This window comes from Haliotis cracherodii, unplaced genomic scaffold (assembly GCF_022045235.1).
Source record: "Haliotis cracherodii isolate W230 unplaced genomic scaffold, xgHalCrac1.p SCAF_5, whole genome shotgun sequence".
Classification (NCBI taxonomy): domain Eukaryota; kingdom Metazoa; phylum Mollusca; class Gastropoda; order Lepetellida; family Haliotidae; genus Haliotis; species Haliotis cracherodii.
The window spans coordinates 39330732-39352666 of record NW_027266308.1 but is presented as its reverse complement, the minus strand read 5'-3'; the positions used below and the strand labels follow the sequence as shown (position 1 = coordinate 39352666).

General features: G+C 42.0%; 1 protein-coding gene across 2 annotated transcripts in view; it reads left to right on the top strand.

The window, feature by feature from the left end:
• The window catches only part of LOC139442943 (cleavage and polyadenylation specificity factor subunit 2-like), a 233717-nt gene that overhangs the window by 143809 nt on the left and 67973 nt on the right, over positions 1 to 21935 (top strand). The window lies entirely within an intron of this gene.

Sequence of the window (21935 nt, the reverse complement as noted above, 5' to 3'; positions counted from 1 at the left end):
CTATGGGACTTACGATCATCTAAGCGCTAAGATCGCTTTGTGCAAGTGGGCCCAGGTCTTGGGGTAAGGTTACTGAATTAGTGCAAGGACACCAATCAGGGCCGCATCATTTTGTTTATAACTTTCCTCCATAAAATTTACGATGTGAGTCATCCTTCCTCAGGCCCATGAAGATTCCGGGGTAGAATAGGTCTAGCCGTAATAGGTGGCTCTGCTTGTTGTAAAAGGCAACTAACGGGATCGGGTAGTCAGGCTTGCTGACTTGGTTGATGCATGTCATTGATCCCAATTGTGTGGATCGATGCTCATGATATCAATCACTGGATTGTCTGGTTATGTTATTTACAGACCCCTTCATATAGCTGGAATATTGCTGAGTGTGGCGTTAAACAACAAACCAACCAACCATCCCTCCTCATCACATAGTACTAAGGATCTGCCCTCAAATGTTGATCAGGTCAAAGTAAGTTGAGTTGAATTTCTGGTGTCCCCCGCCGTGATATTGCTGGAATGTTGCTAAAAGCGGCATAAAACCATATTCACTCACTCACTCACTCAAAGTATGTTGAAGTTACTATTAGGGTTAAGTTTCTTAATGGAGGATGCCATTGTTCTAAAACAGTAGAGATATCATTGAAAAGAAATCACTAGCATTCTGAGCAATGTAAATGTATATGAATATATCAGCATTAGTATGCATATGATACTAGATGTGATTGCTATATAATATTCAGCATGAATGTTGATCTAACAAAGAGCAGCCATCAACTCCATGAGTTATTTTAAAAGTGACATTTTTAGCTTCTTTCAAACGGGCCAGATGGATTAAGATGGTCATATATGTTTATCACCATGATGAGATCAAGATGAAGATGAAATTTATAGGCTGATAATCCATTTTGGATGTTAGTAACAATTTAGCTTCTCAGCTAACTCTGTTTTCAAAAGGATTAAAGCTTATATAAAGGTGAACCTTCTGGACATATTTCTAAGGATATACAAACATACAATTCATATTTAATGTACTTTGCCATGCTGGAGATCATTCTCATTGCAAACTGTTATTATCCAGGTCAATAGATCAGTGCGCACTTGCATTTAATATGTTAAATATATATTCATTCACCACACCCGTGCTCGTGGGTTTCACTGAAGTGGTAAACGTCTGAGACCTGCATCACTTTGGGCTTTCCTCCCACATTAAGCTGACACGCCGTGATATAACTGGAATACTGTTAAAAGCGGCGTTAAACCCAGCTCACTCACTCACTATATTTATTCAGCTGCTTAGTCTATTTAGAACAAAAAGGTTTTTAAACTAGATCTATAAACATAAGACAAATTCATTACTCTTATTTATAAGATAATTAGCGAAAAATTAGTTTGTTGTGGAAAATACTGGAAGAAATTATTTTGCCATTATGGATACCCTGAAAACAGTGTGTTGAGGTTCCCTAAAAAACTGTCAAGCTGCTTTTTTTTCAGAGAAAAACAATTGTGTCTTAAAACAATAGTAACAGGACAAATGTACTGTGGCTAACCAAATTCCAGCCTCCCCCCTGCTTCCATATATTTACTTGTTGATCACTTTACAGCCCGCACTTTTTAAACAAAATTAGCATTTATTTTATTCATCTACACTGACAAACCCAAATAACTTTATACAATCAACAAGATAATATTATTTCGATGTACCATTTTTATAACTTTTAAACTTCAAGTAATTGTTCAACAAAAATAAAGCAATAACTTATGAAAGTGCGGCAACAATTTGCTGTTTGTTATTCTACCTGTATGTTGTCTCCTATTGTGTGTTATATTTAAAGGAGCAGTTGTCTGGCCGACTGATTGAAGCCTATGTTAGCCCATAGTTTCCAATATTTAAAAAAAATGAAAATCGTTTTGCATTTGAACAATCTTTGCTCTTCATCTGCGAAATGATAATTAGAATTCCTTTGAACATAAGCAAGCCATGCTTGTAAGCCTTGTCTTCTTTAGGGAGTAAATAAGTATGTAAGTTATGGGCCTAATCTCTAAATTGATGTGCAGCATAAAGCATAGCAGTCTGGCCCTAATTTGTTGCCAAGGACATTATCAACATAACCCAAATGGAAAATAGATATTCATCATTATGGATCTATATAATAACCTGGTAGACAAATGACACACAGTTACATCCCTCTTCGTAATAATAAAGGCAATTTCATGAGTAACACCTGTCCTCAAGTTTAGCTATACAGATTGGATTTGTCCAGTATAAACCTCTGCAATGTCTTGTACAATTTGTACAATTTAATATTAGGATCTTGTCAGCAGACTGCATCATATGACTGATGGCAATGAGACAGAAGATGGTGGTTCCACAGTATATCAGTTGCACTACATGATACACATGGCTCCAGCCTTTCGAGATACATGTACTAGTAGGTCCACTGCTTATCCAAATCACAGCTCACAGTAAAGAGATTTCCAGCAGCATTACTTACTCATGATTAGGGCTTGGAGAAAGCATCGTGTTTAGGGAAGACTGATCTGAATAATATTGTTCTCAAGTTGTTCTCAAGTTTCAACTGGTAATGAGGCAATGTGGATATAATGACATTGTTTTATCCTAGTAATTACAGCTGGGCTTTGCAGGAGTCAACCTGGGACATTTGCGCTGGCTGGCTGACAAACAACACTTCCGAAAACTTAATTGGGTATCAAGGCAGTCAGGTTTACTGTTAATGTGCAATTGTGGGGAAGAGTAGAAGGCAAACTCTGTTCAGCATTAGCATCAGCTGTGTAGGTTGGCCACCACGGCGATCCCCAGGGTTACAATAGGTCCCCAGTTACCTGTGTGTGTCACACAAGGCAACTAACTGCATAGCATCCGCCATGTATGTTGGCCACCATGGCGATCCCCAGGGTTACAGCAGGTCCCCAGTTACCTGTGTATGTCACACAAGGCAACTAAATGCATAGCATCCGCCATGTATGTTGGCTACCATGATGATCCCCAGGGTTACAGAAGGTCCCCAGTTACCTGTGTATGTCACACAAGGCAACTAACTGCATAGCATCCGCCATGTATGTTGGCCACCATGGCGATCCCCAGGGTTACAGAAGGTCCCCAGTTACCTGTGTATGTCACACAAGGCAACTAAATCCAAAGCATCCGCCGTGTATGTTGGCCACCATGGCGATCCCCAGGGTTACAGAAGGTCCCCAGTTACCTGTGTATGTCACACAAGGCAACTAAATCCAAAGCATCCGCCGTGTATGTTGGCCACCATGACGATCCCCAGGGTTACAATAGGTCCCCAGTTACCTGTGTATGTTACACAAGGCAACTAAATGCATAAGTCCAGTCTGCCATCATATAGCTGGAATACTACTGAGTGTGACATTAAATAACAAAACAAAGTTAGGCTCAGAACTTCTCAGCCACCCACTGTATTACAGTTAGAAGTGCCCACTGGTTCTTGTATGCTTGTCTTGTACATAAAGCATGGATTTGTTCTGTGAACAACCCTGAGTATAGGATGTCAAGATGGGAAGCTGAACCTCATTGAATCTATCAGGTATCATACTTGATTTCCTTTTATGGTCAAGATCGCTAATAAATGTCTACGTTTAACGTTCCGTGTTAAATCAGGTGTTAATCCCAGTGGGGATAAGAAATGAAAGTATATTTATATACAGCCAAGACCTTGATTCAATTTCCAATACCTGTCACTTATTGATGGCAAGATGGCTGGTTGTCTGCAGCTTTAAGTACCAATTCCTACATGCATTAGTATCTGCTGTAATTTAACAGTTCTCTTTGTCTGGGGAGATATTTATTTGGTTAACATGATCCTATGAACGGCAGTGGGACCATTTACTGATTCAACACTGTTGCCACACTCTTGGTGATCATAAAATTCTTGTCATCCTCCTTTGGGATGTGTTGTCTGTCACACCGTATCCCTGCACCGAAATGTTTGTTTTGTTTTATTACATGCGGCCCGGAAAAAATAAACTTTTAATGGATAATTCCTGTGACTTGTTCAGCATACATGGTAGTGTTTGATATGTTTTTTCCCTTTGGGTCTGTCTGAAAAAGGCCAAAGATTTTCTCGGTATTGGACATCAGATTCAGTGAAAAGAGGCATCACTCTTTTGTGTTGAGGAGCAATCAGCTTATAGGATGGAGTGGATCTTGTAGGCACACATTGACCAACAGGCAAAGCATATTGGTTCATTGGATTCCAGTGTCTAAGCCAGGTATCAATCTTAGGCTGATAATCGAAAAAAGATCAGTCTTAATCTGGTTTAGGTAGTAGGACTATCTTTTACTGGTAAATGTATCAATTAATCCGCCTACTTAGTTTTTTTACCCATGGGGATTCAAGGTAAGAATACTGGTCCCCAGCAACCTATAATTGATCACCAGCAACCTATGCTTATCGTAAGAGGTAACCAAATGGATTGGATCATCAGGCTCAGTGAATTGGTTGATTGTGTGTCGTCGTATGTTGTTGCTGAAATGTTGCTGAGTGTCTCCTTCAACTGTAATGAAGCAAACAAAAGTTGAAGACATCTATGTACATGAACTGTCGACAGATGTGATGTACAGGAAGCCTCACTTCACTCACTCACTCACTCACTCACTCATCTGATTCTTGAAGACATCTATGTACATGAACTGTCGACAGATGTGATGTACAGGAAGCCTCACTTAACCACCCACTCACTCGCTCATCCACTCTCACTCAACCATGCTCACTCACTCACTCAACCACTCACTCACTCACTCAACCACTCACTTAACCGCTCACTCACTCAACCACCCATTCACTCAACCACCCATTCACTCAACCACCCACTCAACCACTCACTCACTCAACCACCCACTCACTCAACCACCCACTCAACCACTCACTCACTCAACCACCCACTCACTCAACCACCCACTCAACCACTCACTCACTCAACCACCCACTCACTCAACCACCGATTCACTCAACCACCCACTCAACCACCCACCCACTCAACCACCCACCCACTCAACCACCCACCCACTCAACCACCTACACAAAACAAGAAGTAGGTGAGTAAGCAACAGATGTTCATTTGGGTGTAACCCTACACTTTGTTGCAATATGATACTAATGGTTGTGAAACTTACCTAGAAACTCAACACATGTCATGTTAAAGGAGTCCTATTCCATCATCAAGGGAATAAAAGAAGATCCAGACAGATAACCTTTGAGTGGTTCAAACTAACAGTATGTACAAACTCTTATACATTCCATCACAACACAGTATTTAACAATTCCTTTCCTTAGCATTTTTCAGTTTAGTGCTGTGCAATGCAAAACATAAAACAATCAGCATGCTTATTTGGTGATCATTAAAAACGGGTACTAGTTTGAAGTTGAGATGACAATTGAACACCCAAGTGTCCATTAATGAGAGGAGAAGTCATGGGATAGTTTGATGGCTGTGATCCTACAGGAGATTTCCCACTCTCTTGAAGCAGCTCAGGCATGCCACAATCAAAGTTGAAATATTTGACACGACATTCGAGTTAAGAAGATGGTGTGAACATGTGTAATGAGGTAGGTTGGTGTTTTGCTGAAATGAAGGCATCCAATTAATGCTGGCGTGTCAATTAGCAGACAGAAGAGGCTAAAAAGCTGAACATTTTGCTCCTGGTGGATTTTCCCTCTTTTTGGGCGGGCGATATCATTAAAATCAGGTCAAATTTATTTATATCCAAGGTAGTATTAATTATCCATTGTATTTTAATGAAATTTGAACAAAATTCTGGCATGTAACATTTTTTTTTTAACCTCTTAAAGAATTTGATAAGAAGACAAGTATTATTAATTATTCAGAGACTTTGGTTAAATAATAACTTTCAAGATTCTTTGAATGAATGGGTGAATGAATGAATTAGAGAGTGAGTGAGATTATTATTTGTACAGTGAGTGAGTAAATGAAGGAAGGAAGGAAGTTATTTCAGGAATGTGGCCAATGGCAATTACACATAATTCTTATGAAACTTCTACCTCTATTACAATATCTGCCATAAATCCTGTATTTTGGCTTCAATCACTCTACCTAAAATGTTCTGATTTTCAACAGACATCCTCTTCACTGTCAATTACACACAACTTTTTGCCGCCATGTAGTCTCATAACTACCCAAGCCATGAGGTCATAATGGCGACAACCTCGCTTTTTCCTCTGTGTGTTGGAGTCAACACCTACTATAGTAGTAGTGACAACCTAGCACCTGGTAGTAGGTCACATTAACCTAAGATTATTTTAATGAGGTTGCTATAATAACAGACATATAGATAAATATATATTTAAAGTAATTGTGCTGCTGGAAGAGACTACATGCACATGTATAGCTGGTGTTGGGTGCTGGTGTTGGGTTTGTGCAGTCTCCCACCACCCCTGGGTGTAAGAAGTGTGGTCGATTTATGAACTGCATGAACTGCAGAAGTAAGACCTGCACCTTGGAGAAGAGATGTGAACAATGCAGCCACACATCTGAAGAGATTGTCTCCAAACTGTCAGAGGCCGCGACTAAGGCCAAGAGGAGAGAGGTGGCGAAAAAGACAGTGGACAAGAATCTGTGTCTACCCCAGCTCCTCCCTCTCCAGCGAACCCCTCATCTCCTGCACTCACCATGAGTCTCCTACAACAGCTATTGAGAGAACAGCAGGAGATGATGAAGGACATGCTAGAATCTAAACTGTCCGATATAGATGCTAAGATCAAGACAGTAGCTCTGGCAAAGACTACCAGATCTTCATCCACGGCCGGGGACCATGCTACACAAGAGCTACAAGCTGAGCCACACGGCCATGGGCAACGGCGTGGCTCCCGGTCACCAAGCCAATGTCCATTACACATTTCCAGTGACAATATGTTAGCATCTTCCCAGGGCAAGAGAGTTTACTTTCTATAAAAGTCCAGTTTCCACCCTTGCAAAACTATGGAATTTCGTCGCTTGATGGTAGCACCACCAGTGGCTATTATGAGTTATGTCCCCTCTATGTCCCTCCCATTGACCAATCAGATTCCCCCTCTCAGATCACTTGCATTTGCTTCAAACAAAATGGCATCACCCAGTCAAGATGATCTGATCAATAATCAAGACCTATATAGTAATAAAATGAATCTTACACAGCAAAGCACATCAAATCATTTGAGCACCTTTATCAAAAACATGAAAAAATTTGGAAAATATCTGTCGACGCCAACTTGACAGTACACATACTTTGCAAATCTTGCATTTGATTGAAATATGCACGTTGAAATCCATGTTTATGAACCAGATGTCAAGTTCATTGCACATTTATGATTGGACTGTGCATAGACTCGTTAGTACAGCCAAACTGTAATTCCGGAATTCCAGCCTGGTTCGGCAAGGGTGGAAACTGGACTTTTACGGTCAGTTAGCTCCCTTGCTTCGGGAAGACGCTATGTTAGGTCCTGTCAGGTTGTGGAGCAGCATTCATGTTCACACTGGAGCTGATATGTCTAATATGAGAAGAAACTTTTCACATTTTATGAAGGCAAGATATATATATTTAGCAAAACATTTTATGAAGTTTGGGTTCCTAGATGAACATTTCAGGAGTAACTTGTTAAATAATGGTTAATAAAATAAAAACCCAGCTGTTGTGTGTTCTTTCAGTGTATTCAGATTCAACTTCGGGGATAATGCATTTTGGACATAATCCTTTGTTGCATAGAAGGAACAATTTTCTATCTTCTAATTGGAGACAATGACTTTTACTCAATAATATTCCAACTAAAAGACAGTGGCCTCTACTGTGCCGGACAATCCACGTCAGAGAGTATGATGAGACACTATCAACCAAGTCACTGAACATGACCTCACAATCCATTTATTTGCCTCTTACAACCAGCAGAGGTTGCTGAGTTTGTATTGCAACTCCGAATCCCTTCAGGGAATCACTGACCTGAGCAATGAAGGTGGCTTTAAGGAATGTGATATACTTTAACATGAATACAAGAAGAATATTCTTCATGATAACAGTTATGTTTTAACCACAATTAATTATCTTCTTTGATGTTATTAATAGTATTTCATTAGTGAGAATATGTACCAAATGAATTGAGAAGTAGATATGCTTCCTGATTAAATGCTATCATTGACGTCGGATGCATAAAGGTTTGATTTCAAGACAGCTTCATGTTAAGTCCCAGGTATTGGTGTGCTGCAGTGAATCTGACCGCCTCCGTGGTCTAATGGTAGAGCCTCTGCCCGGAAAGCGGAAGGTCCAGGGTTCAATCCCCGGCCGCGTCATACCAAAAGACGTTAAAGATGGTACTTGTTGTTACCCGGTCTGGCTCGGCATTAAGGGGCTAAAACAAGGACTGGCCGGCTCGGAGTCAGTATACTGTGTCTGAGTGGGGTATTCATGTTAAACTGCGGCATGGTATCTCTGAGCTTGTACTATAAATCGGCATCAGTCCGGACTAGTACAAGCAGCCATACACATACATACACATGCATATATAAGTGCAATAAATCTTGGACATTTCACTCCTCTCAGTGAATTTATTATACCAATCCTAAGTGTAATTTCTTCCAATGAGAGTTGAAACAACATTTTCTCCTGAGCATGAACGTTCAAGCACCATCTTCCATCTCCATAATAATACATAATAAGTCGTGCTGCCTTCGGGACGAGTTCCATTACAAGGAATAGTGTGAGTGACAATTACACTTTCTCTTGGAGTTGTGTTCATCTTCGCATTGATCATGTTTGACATCTAATCTCATGTTTCAATTAGCTTACATATCAAACGGCACCAATTCTCATTCAGATGCATGCGAGTTGTGCTGTTATGGTGTGGAAAGCCTGTGGCTTACACAGTGCTGCATGGCAATTGTGGCAGCTGGAACTGAACTAGGTTGTAATGCGGCTGGGCTGCTGCCTCAGATTTGGCGATGGTATCATCTCATATCAATGATACTCAGTTAGCATGGTGTTGTTTTTCTATAGCTTCATTTAGGGCACAGATGACCCAAGTAGTCCTAGGTTGGCACAATTCACTCTGCACGGTTGCGTACCTTAGGCATGCCAGCAACCTGTGATCAGGGGTTCTAATCCTGGTTTACCCTAATTTTCTTTTTAGGTTTGTAGGCACCATACCCATCCTAGTTCGTTTCACCAAAATGGTCAAAAGTTGAGAGACTTCATGCTGATAAACAACAAACCAAACCAAAAATCATAACATCAACCACTGGTTTGTGTCTACAAGCACAGATAGGATTATTTAGTCATAAAGCAGGCTTGCTGACTTCAGTTTGAGACATCAGTGTGCAGCTTTAAATACTGCTGTCAACCACAGGTTTGCATGACTCAGATTTGACTAGTCGTCATGGTGTTATAAAAAACAACATTCATGTGTGACTTTATGTGTACTTTTGCTGTCACTTACCCCGAGACATCCTGACCATGTCCATGTTTTTACCTTGTAATGTTATTGCACCTGGGGTTGTCAGCAAAATGAATAATTTGCAGGTGGCAGCTGCACAAGTGCCATTAGTGGTGGCTGAGGAGATGTGGCAGAGGCAGGAGAAATTGTTCTCTCTCTGCCCTTTCTGTGGTCATTTCCTCAGGAAATGACCTTGCTGCTGATGTTGGTGTGTCAGTATGACCTGGTTGATGGGTTACTCCCTGTTGTATGGAGATACTGGCAGCACAACAGCCTTGTTTTGTCTGGTGCATCTAAGTTTTCATCTGGGGCAAGTTAAATCAGGTTAAGATACCCGTGAAGATCCAGGTCAGAATAGGTCTTCAGCAACTCAGGCTTGCCGTAAAAGGAGACTATGCTTGTCGTAATTAAGACGCGACTAACAGTATCGGGTGGTCCTTGCTCGCTAACTTGGTTGATGCGTATCATCGTGTCCCAACTGTGGATCGATGCTCATGTAATTAATCACTGGATTGTCTGGTCCAGATTCAATTATTTACAGACTGTCGTCATGTGGCTGGAATATTGCTGAGTGCGGTATTAAACAACAAACAAACATTAAACCTTAAATCAAGCCCTGTTTAATGGAGCACTCATAAATATTCCAGCTGTATGACTGCGGTCTGTAAATAATCAGGTCTGGACCAGACAATCCAGTGATTGCAATGAACTAAGTCAACAAGTCTGGCCCCCAGATGCTTTTAGTGACCTCCTACAGCAAGCATATGTTGCTGTTGACCTAAAGTCTTACCTGGGTCGACAAAGTATTTATCTTGAAAGTAATTGATGATTTCTGGCATCAGTAAAAGGTGAATCACAAGACGTCAGGGTACATGAATTATGAATCTTTATGATTGAAAGCTTCTTTCACTTTGCCTTATAACAAGCATTCGTCATTCTGAAACTTCTATGAGACAGTACATGCTTGTCCATGCTAACTTCAGCCAAACCAGGGCAGCATCAACTGAAACTGAATTAAAGATAATGTATTGTCTTTTGTCATAATGAAATAAATATTCACAGCAGGAGAAGGATTTTAAATTCACAGAACATCAGTCTGTAAACTCAATTTGGTGACAGTTACCAGGAATAATAAATTTCATATTCCTTTTGTTAAGGGAATATTTATGATGTATATGGCTCCAGTATATTGTGTCTTCTCAGCTCTGTTGTATACTGTCTCAGTGTTGAAACTTAGGGAGCATCGGGGGCCCTGTGGTTTACTTCTAAAGTTTTTGAATCTTGGTAATTCCTAAATTTTCAACTATACTCACCCGCAAAAGAAACGCAAGTGGTTTTAAGCAAATAGGTAACAAACAAAGAACCATTAATTGATACAAGTTTTAGCATGTAGTGAAGCTTGATGGTGTTATCAATATTTTTGGTTGCATTTTGGAAGCCCCAAGTAAAAACGCAACATAAAAAAAGGAATCGCCAAAATGCACAATTTCAATGAATATGTGGGTATCATTCCCGCGAAATCGAAAATGCACAGACTGTCACAAACTTTAGTGGGTATAAAACTGTGGCCGATTCTTGGACCTACCACTCCTTGGTCAACAATGCCACGCCTAACTCAAATTCAGAGAAACCAAGCTATCGGACGTTTTGAAGCTAGAGAGTCTGTCCAAGATGTTGCCTGTCATTTCAACGTTAACATAACCACAATTTACTGTCTCCTGCATCGATACAATGCTACACAGACCACAGGCGACCTTCCTCGAAGCGGTCGTCCTAGGGTCACCACACCTCAAAAAGATCGGCAGATTACCCGTCAACACTAGCGACATCCGTTCCTAACTGCAAGTGAAAGTGCTCGACAGACCATAGAAAAACATAATCGACACATTAGCCGGGACACTGTGATCCGATGTCTCCGTTCCAACATCCTCATGTTTCGCCGACCAGCACGTCGTTCTGTTCTCCAACCACGGCACAGGGTCATCACAATTGGCGTCATCGTGAGTAGAGGTGTGTCATCTTCTCTGATGAAAGTCGCTTTTGTGTCTCCCATGCAGACAGAAGAGTCAGAATTTGGCGGCGAGGTGATCGTTTCGCTGACAGAAACGTTGTGGAAAGGGATCCATGGGGTGGACCTAGCGTCATGATATGGGCTGGGATTGGACTTTATGCGGGACTTGGACCCATGTGTTTTCTGAATGTTGGTCAAGGTCGGGGACACGGCGTCACTGCACAGCGGTACATCAACCAAGTGATCAGACCCCACTTTGTTCCATTTTTCGCACAACATCAACAACACATTTTGCAGCAGGACAACGCTCGTCCCCATGTTGCCAGAGCTACCATGGCCTTTCTGCAACAACACAACATCCGTGTTCTACCGTGGCCAGCCCTCAACCCTCAGCCCTGATCTGAACCCCACTTGTGGGATGAAGTTGAAAGGTGTCTGCACAATGTGCACCCAGTCCCTACAACTGCCGATGAACTACGCACAGCTGCTCTGGATGTGTGCAGGAGGATCCCTGGGGCCTTCACAAATCGTCTGATTCACTCAATGTACAGGAGATGTGTGGCAGTGATCAATGCTAATGGTGGTCACACCAGGTATTGACTGACATTTTGGGTATTGACCCGAAACTGTGTAAGCCCTTAACATTTGAAAAAAACAATTATGTCATCTGCCTTTTAATCCATTAAACTGTCTTCAGTCAAATTTTTGTCAATCTTGCCCATTTTTGTATTTTTTGTCTTTACTGTTGAAAATAAATAACATGTATACTGCATACTCGACTTGTGTTTCTTTTGCGTGTGAGTATATTAACATTAGAATTGTAACATGGACCTCTTGAGTTTCATGCTTAAGATCAACAATTGTTGTCTTGGCTCTTGGATCACAAAGTGATCACAGCTTTAAGACAGTTGTAACTCACATACTATGTCATAGACTTACAACAGTCATACTATGATTGCTTTGTGGAATGGGACCCTATACATAGATCTTCTTGGCTCTGCTTCGAGGGAGGGTGTCACATTATGATCCTCATGATCAGTTCATTAGTGGCCAACATCCCCCTCTCTCCCATCCGTCCCCCTCACTGCAACTGTCCTAGACCTGGTCACTGAGTCCCGTCCCCCTTACTGTCCTAGACCTGATCACTGAGTGGTACCCCCCTCACTGTCACAGTCCTAGACCTGGTCACTGAGTCCTGTCACTGTCCTAGACCTGGTCACTGAGTCCCGTCACCCTCACTGCCACTGTCTAAGACCTAGTCACTGATTCCCGTCACCCTCACTGCCACTGTCTTAGACCTGGTCACTGATTCCCGTCACCCTCACTGCCACAGTCCTAGACCTGGTCACTGAGTCCTGTCACTGTCCTAGACCTGGTCACTGAGTCCCGTCACCCTCACTGCCACTGTCTAAGACCTAGTCACTGATTCCCGTCACCCTCACTGCCACTGTCTTAGACCTGGTCACTGATTCCCGTCACCCTCACTGCCACAGTCCTAGACCTGGTCACTGAGTCCTGTCACTGTCCTAGACCTGGTCACTGAGTCCCGTCCGCCTCACTGCCACTGTCCTAGACCTGGTCACTGAGTCCCGTCACCCTCACTGTCACAGTCCTAGACCTGGTCACTGAGTCCCTTCCCCCTCGCTGCCACTGTCCTAGACCTGGTCACTGAGTCCTGTCACCCTCACTGCCACTGTCCTAGACCTGGTCACTGAGTCCCTTCCCCCTCGCTGCCACTGTCCTAGACCTGGTCACTGAGTCCCGTCACCCTCACTGCCACTGTCCTAGACCTGGTCACTGAGTCCCTTCCCCCTCGCTGCCACTGTCCTAGACCTGGTCACTGAGTCCCGTCACCCTCACTGCCACTGTCCTAGACCTGGTCACTGAGTCCTGTCACTGTCCTAGACCTGGTCACTGAGTCCCGTCCCCCTCACTGCCACTGCCCTAGACCTGGTCACTGAGTCCCTTCCCCCTCGCTGCCACTGTCCTAGACCTGGTCACTGAGTCCCTTCCCCCTCGCTGCCACTGTCCTAGACCTGGTCACTGAGTCCTGTCACCCTCACTGCCACTGTCCTAGACCTGGTCACTGAGTCCCGTCCCCCTCACTGCCACTGCCCTAGACCTGGTCACTGAGTCCCTTCCCCCTCACTGCCACTGTCCTAGACCTGGTCAATGAGTCCCGTCACCCTCGCTGTCACAGTCCTAGACCTGGTCACTGAGTCCCTTCCCCCTCGCTGCCACTGTCTTAGACCTGGTCAATGAGTCCCGTCACCCTCACTGCCACAGTCCTAGACCTGGTCACTGAGTCCCGTCCCCCTCGCTGCCACTGTCTTAGACCTGGTCACTGAGTCCCGTCCGCCTCACTGCCACAGTCCTAGACCTGGTCACTGAGTCCCGTCACCCTCACTGCCACTGTCTAAGACCTAGTCACTTATTCCCGTCACCCTCACTGCCACAGTCCTAGACCTGGTCACTGAGTCCCGTCACCCTCACTGCCACTGTCTAAGACCTAGTCACTGATTCCCGTCCCCCTCACTGCCACTGTCTTAGACCTGGTCACTGAGTCCTGTCCGCCTCACTGCCACAGTCCTAGACCTGGTCACTGAGTGGTACCCCCATCACTGCCACAGTCCTAGACCTGGTCACTGAGTCACGTCCGCCTTGCTGCCACTGTCCTAGACCTGGTCACTGAGTCACGTCCGCCTTGCTGCCACTGTCCTAGACCTGGTCACTGAGTCCCGTCCGCCTTGCTGCCACTGTCCTAGACCCGGTCACTGAGTTCCGTCCCCCTCACTGCCACTGTCTTAGACCTGGTCACTGAGTCCCGTCCCCCTCACTGCCACTGTCTTAGACCTGGTCACTGAGTCACGTCCGCCTTGCTGCCACTGTCCTAGACCCGGTCACTGAGTCCCGTCCGCCTTGCTGCCACTGTCCTAGACCCGGTCACTGAGTCCCGTCCCCCTCACTGCCACTGTCTTAGACCTGGTCACTGAGTCCCGTCCCCCTCACTGCCACTGTCTTAGACCTGGTCACTGAGTCACGTCCACCTTGCTGCCACTGTCCTAGACCCGGTCACTGAGTCCCGTCCGCCTTGCTGCCACTGTCCTAGACCCGGTCACTGAGTCCCGTCCCCCTCACTGCCACTGTCTTAGACCTGGTCACTGAGTCCCGTCCCCCTCACTGCCACTGTCTTAGACCTGGTCACTGAGTCACGTCCGCCTTGCTGCCACTGTCCTAGACCCGGTCACTGAGTCCCGTCCGCCTTGCTGCCACTGTCCTAGACCCGGTCACTGAGTCCCGTCCGCCTTGCTGCCACTGTCCTAGACCTGGTCACTGAGTCCCGTCCGCCTTGCTGCCACTGTCCTAGACCTGGTCACTGAGTCCAGTCCCCCTCATTGCCACAATGAGCGGAGGGGGGCATCAGCAGGCGAGGGATATACGCTGGGTGTAAATTGTTGCACCCCTCACAAGCCCGCTGTTTGTTCAACCTGATTCCCAAATCTGATAATTGCAGCTTTCTAATTGAATTGTGATCAATGAGGCCACATAAGATGATATCTCTAGTGACCAATAATGCCCTTGTTGGTTCAACATCTGGGGTTTTATTGTCCAAGTGACCCAAATCGTAGATTAATCCCCTACGGAGTAATGGCTTTAAGAACATGTGGGCATCTTGAAGGTTATTGGACAATGGTGGAGAGTATGGAAATAACCAAAAGCTGTTCCTTGAGAGGGACTTGTGACAAGTAAACGGGTATCGGTTCCTGCTCTCACACAACATCAGCAAGAAAAACATTGCCCTAATGAACAGCCTAGACTTGACGTCAACATTTAAGAACTGCTCCCAGTGGAGGGAAATCTGGCTTTCATGAACTTATTGAACAAGTATTGGGTGATCTCCTCAATGAATGGTGATTGGGAGACAGCCAGCACACCAATTGACCCCGTTCCTTGTGATCTAGTAGAACCTATCATTACAAAGGGTAAGGGTCCTGTCAGGAGGTCCTTGCCAGATGCTGTGAAGAGAAAGTGGGAGTTTGACCCATCTGGGAGCAATCTCATCGGTATCAATCAGAACATGGCTTCAGTAGCATGTGATAACAGTGGGATTCCTAAATAGAGTTAATAGGTAAACAGTTTTGTTGTTTCACAAGGTGTTGCTCACACCCAGCAGAAAAATAGAGTGAGAGGTTTGTTATTATTTATACCAGAGACCATATACCGAGGGACAGGCCTCATCAGTAGATTATCCTTAACGATCAATGATGTGCCAAGGAGTGTAATTGATACACGAGATGTCGTGTTGATTTGCACCTGGCAGCGGTCAAGGTGCATGACACATGTGTAGATGCTCTTATCTGAGGAATTCTGTAGTCTGGTAAACAATCTTACACAATGCTTGAATACTGAGAGTTAATTCCCTTCGCTTCATCTCAAGGGAATGCTGACATTACGCTGATATTTCGAGTATTAGGCGAAGTGGAGTCAAATACTACATCGTATCGCTTCAGGGGAACGACCAGAAGATCGATAACAAACTTGGTCAATTGCACAATGAAAATGTAAAAATTGCGAAAAAACATCACTAGACATGATCATTTACCATTTCAATTATATGTCCTGTTCTGCTAGGCATTGTTTTCTATGGAGAGATTAAGATTACTGTAGTGTGTCTGTCTGAAATAGCTATCAGCTGAACGAACACTCAAATCTACTAGTGGCTCGGTTAAAAAATACCAATAATATAATTTAAAGGTATTTCAATGTAATGATCGGAAGAAATTGTGTGTGAAACTATTTATTTTGCAGCAATGGTATATTCCAGTATTGGATTACTTTAGATGCAGCTTTTTAAATTATTAACGAACATAATTAAATGTAACCACAAGTGCAGCACAGCACTTTGAAATACAGACGGATTCTTTTGTGTATGGAACAGTTTAGCGGGTCACCATAAGATCCTTCCCGCTTATTCTATCTCGAATAGAATATGTTGACATGTAATAGTCAAATGACAACAAATATGACTTATAACAGGTCAAAATATGGCATTCATGATATATGTATCCATTCCCTGTCAACTAATGTAGTTTCAAGGTGCCAGTAGGTGTAATTTGATCGTCGTTGCTTTAAATGCCAGTGAGTTGGAGCGATCTGCTGATCGGATAACACACATCTTTGCTGAATTTGATGTAAACAGTAATGAATGAAGGTTTGAATAAATTCAGTAAAATAGATAACAAACATAAATCCAGATATATAATGAACACTCTTTATAACCAGATAGTGTAATAACAGGATTTACATGCGTACTTTGCATCCCACCTCACTTTTTTATAAAAGAGAATCTGGTAATTTATTTATTATGGTCTCATGTACGACAGCAAAAAATAATAGAAACAGGGAAGAAATCTACAATTCGCAAGAATGTCAACATGTACATAGTGTTACTTCTGTGTTATAATTGTCCTTTAACAAATAAAAAAAACTGACATGATTTGACGTTTGTTAATTTGTAAAGGCTTGGACAACCGATTAGTCACTTCATGAAAACCTCTCATGTACATCTTGAAATCTCGCACAGTCTCGATTGAAAGTGCTGCTGCTCACAATTGACTTGCCTTTGCATGTGTTTGTGATGGGTGCCACCGATGGGGCAGGACATGCTCACCTTTTTGCGAACACCTGGTATCATCACTATTTGGTAGTGATTCATAAACACATGCCCCTGATATCATCAGAACCGTTCTATGGACTCTGCATTCTGCAAGTTTCTTATGACCATGTAAATGGTTTTATCACCTTTTTTTTAAATGGGCACGTGAGAGTCTCTACATACACTCAATCCTTTCGGATTTTTCAGCTTATCCTTTTACTGAGGTTAGAGGTCAAGCCATACTTTTTTGGTCATCTATTATACAATTTGATTCTTTCTTGTATTGTGACAGTTGTTAGATTACACTAAAAAAACTTGGAAATTGTAAATTGAAATTAAAATAGGGTCTTTTTCTGTTTGGCATTTAATGCAAGCACATTTACGCCTGATTATGTTGTGTGTAGTTTTTCTAAAACCTTTCATCCCCTTCCCGGAAGGTGTTGTATTGGAACTAATAAATAATATTGGCCTTTTACAAGGATTGGACAAACTAAAAGTATGACATGCAGGAGGCCATTATTGACACAAGGAGCAGCATTGAAGGTCAAAACTATTTCCTTCTCCTGCTGAGTGGATGTACGTGTTTTTGAACATCTCATCCACAAAAGGATATATTTTTTGAAAATCAATAAAGGCAATACATCTCTGAGAGCAATGGATGATATTGCATGAATTTGCACAGAACTATTGATGAAGAGATATCAGCTTTTTGCACCCTTTTTAAACAAGAGCCTCCTGAGAGATATTACAAGTATATGTTCTACTTTGTGATTACGTTATACCGATATTTTGGGTGGTTACTGAAGATGCCCCATGATGTTAAGTGTTGTATTAAACACTTGGTATTGTTTACCAGCTTAGCTTGTTTTCCATGTAATTTAGGCCGCCTTCGTGGTCTAGTGGTAGAACGTCAGCTAGGAGAGCGGAATGTCTGGGGTTTGGTCCCCTGCCGCGTCATACCTAAAGACGTTAAAAGATGGTACTTGTTTTTACCCTGTCTGGCATTAAGGGCTAAAACAAGGGTTGGTCGGCTCAGAGTTAGTATGCTGTATTTGAGTGGGCTATCCGGCATCAGTCCGGACTAATACAAGCAGCCACGCATGCATGCTTGTCACTATGTAAGTGCAATAATCTTGGACGCGACATTAAATCCAATTTCACCTCACCTCACCTCACCTCACCTCACCTCACCTCACCTCACCTCACCTCACCTCACCTCACCTTTAACATTTGAAACCTCTACCAGAAGGATGTTAGCAAGCTCAGGCATACTTGTGTCATTGTTGTGTGCTTTCATTATGATATATTTTCTGTTTCTTCCATGATTTGTTTGTTGGGAATTTTTGACTGATGCAGACTTAGGCCTTAAAGAAATTGCTAGGAGTATTGAATGGCCATAGTGCAGTCTGTATCTTTAGTCACAGGTCCAATGCCAGGGTCTCTTTAGCATTAAGTAAAGATGAGATATATGGATGAACAACTTCTTTATTACAATTCTTCATCCGTATATATGTTATCCATACTTTGTACTCCATCTTCTAAATGAGTTCTCTTTAGTGTTCTTTTGCTTGAGTTCAAGCGTCCAGTATTTGAAATTGTATTAAATTTAACTAGTGATTAAAATAATACCGAAAGACAAGTCTGGGCTAGTTTATTGAAAAGTTATTGGCAGAGTTGTCGTGGTTGAATTACTCACTATTGTTCAGGTTATAATGTTTGAAAAGGAACAAGTATTGTCTGTGAAGATTTTTGCAGAATGTCATTTAATGCTGTAGTCAGCAATATTCCATGTCTGTCTGCAAATAATTGATTGAGGACCAGCCAAACCAGTGGTTGATATGAGCACTATTACACACCGTTGGGGTACAATGAAACACACACAATCCACCAAGTCACCAAACCTAGACACCTATCCAATTTAATCGCCTTTGGCAACAATAGAGAGCGGGTGACTTTTTCTGACCTATGTTCTGCGTGTTCCAATTTCATGTTTTTGCCATCATATAACATAGCTTTACAACTGAAAAACAGTCTATTTATATCCCAACTACCAATAATACCTCTTTATTAAAATAGTGTTAATGTATCACATTCATATTCAAACATTTCAGCAGTAACTTTTGATGACTATATGACAACTTAAACAAGAGAATTTCAATTACTGTCCAGCGCTAGAAAATAACATGTTTAGTCCTCTAGTCCTCTAGTCCTCATATTGAAAACATTTTGCAAAACCCTTAAAAATGCCACATTTCTACTATTCCTTTTGATACCTCAACTATTGGGCAGTTTGGCAAGGACTACAGGACTAGTGCCAAGTTCTAATACTGCTGTCAGTGTTGTCATCAAGCCTGCCAAACTGCAGGAAATTCCCCAGCCCCAGAGAAAGATGGCGGCTCGTATGAGTCTCCAGTTTGATGACCCCTGTCAGACTTCATCTTCCCACACCTATCAATTGTCCCCATGTCAGATCCTCGGTGACCATCAGGCTCTGTTGACACAATGTTTAAGAAAGACAAATGATCACCTCACTGTATTGATTCCCTCCATTCATCATCCTCAGTGTCAGTGCAGTGCTTACAGCTCTGTCAGAACATTCCAGCCAGAGACTCAAAAACTGAGGGGCAAAAGAAAGTTTGGTATTTATGTAATTGAAAGTTGAAAGAACTGTTGTCAAATTTGATGAGGTCTATTTAACCATCACTCATTCCCGTAACAGTTTGTAAAAAGTGATCTGTGGCTTGGTAATTTTGTGTAAAAATAAATTGGTTCAATGAAGACTTGGGTAAGAAATGAATTTGCAACCACATGACTCCTATGTTTCAAATGTAAATTTGTGCCGATTAAAAACAAATTTATTGTTTTTCGAAGATAATATGTCTAAAATACCCATCAGCTGTTATGTATTATGTAACTCTCTTCTTTTTTTAAAATGTAAATCATTATATTTTAAACAATAAAACCATGTATTCTTTAAGTGCTGACGTAGCACTAGTCACAAGAAGAAAATCATCTGGATATTGTTAATGTGATTAAACCAATATGATAGACTTGGTACCATAATCCGATAAACTTGATGTCATGTTTAGAAATAATTGGCATCATGATCAGATAAACTTGGTACCATGGTCAGATAAACTTGGTACCATGATCAGAAATATTTGGTACCATGATCAGGTAAACTTTGGATCATGATGAGATAAACTTTGGATCATGATCAGGTAAACTTTGGATCATGATCAGATAAACTTGGTACCATGATCAGATAAACTTGGTACCATGATCAGAAATATTTGGTACCATGATCAGGTAAACTTTGGATCATGATTAGATAAACTTTGGATCATGATCAGGTAAACTTTGGATCATGATCAGGTAAACTTTGGATCATAATCAGATAAACTTGGAACCATAATCAGTTAAACTTGGTGTAACTGAGGTCACCAAGCAGGAACTATGTTTAGTAAGCTTCATACATCAATGCAGTGCCTGCTACGTGCTCTACCATAGCCCAGTGGTCCTAAACAACAGGCTTCCTAATGTGTATACCTGTTCACATGTGAGGCTGCAATTCATTTGGCACTATGATAAATGAGGCAGGTCACTCCTGCATGATGTACCCATACACAGTTTCTAACGCTACAGACTTGAGTGAAGTTACACATGTACCAAGGTAACAAACTCACTTTATATCCCCTGACTCTCTGTCACCAACACTGTATGACTGCACAGCACTGAGATCCAGGACACTCAACCCTCATGGGGACTATATCTACCCCTCAGAGAGGTCTTTCAATTCCACGTTGGCATAGGTACCTGACCTTGTAACTGGACATAATGTCCATTACTGGATGCCACATGTATGTCCAGCTTCTGAACACTTCAGCCAGTAGAGGAGGAATTGGTCCAAAATGGAGTATTAATTTAAAAGGGATGAAAGATATAAAAGTCAGAAGTGGGCCATGATGTTTAAGATCAGACTAAAAATACATACTGTATTTGACGTAACAAGGGCGCTGTCAATATTAGAAATAGGGGGGTCTTATTAGAATATTATTTTGGTGGAAAAAAAACAGAGTTGAAAGATCATAAATTTCGTGTTTTATCCTGACAGCCTGAAATGTTTATATACGACAGATATATTTTTCCAGAATTTAATTGCCTCATAATTAAGGGTGCAGGTAACATATAAGTGCAGATTTTACACAAATAAATAGTCTTGTGTACATTGATCAATCGGAAGGGGTGCTAATTGGGATTGTTCACTTGCCAATATATTAGCAAATATCGCCGTGGGCGCTTATATGAGCAGGGCGCTTATTATGTTGACTACGGTATGTTCAAAGGACAGAGAACCAAGACATTTTAATGTATCATTAAAAGATCAACACACACACATCTTTTGAACAGTTACAAAAAGCTGAAAAATGTACTTGAATGTGAAAGTGAAATATAAGGATAGCTCTCCCAAGTATTGAATTGTAACTTAGCTTGCAAAGAAATTCCTGTTGAGAGAAGTTTTGATAATCCCAGATTAGGGCAGTAATTAATAGAGAAACATTCCCTAATGTATTGACAGTGTCTTTGTGTTTTGGAGTACTACATTTGAAAAATAGAACATCTGAAGATGAGGCACTCTTTAATGAGAAAATTAAATGTGGCACTTTTGAAGTGTTAACATTGATTGATTAGACAAGAACTTACTTTAAATATCTGCCTTTAATCATTTTTGCTTGTTATTGAATTATGCAGTGACTGGTTTTGTAAAGTGAATATGATGATTTGAATTTGGGATGGCTTATGAAGTAGGAAG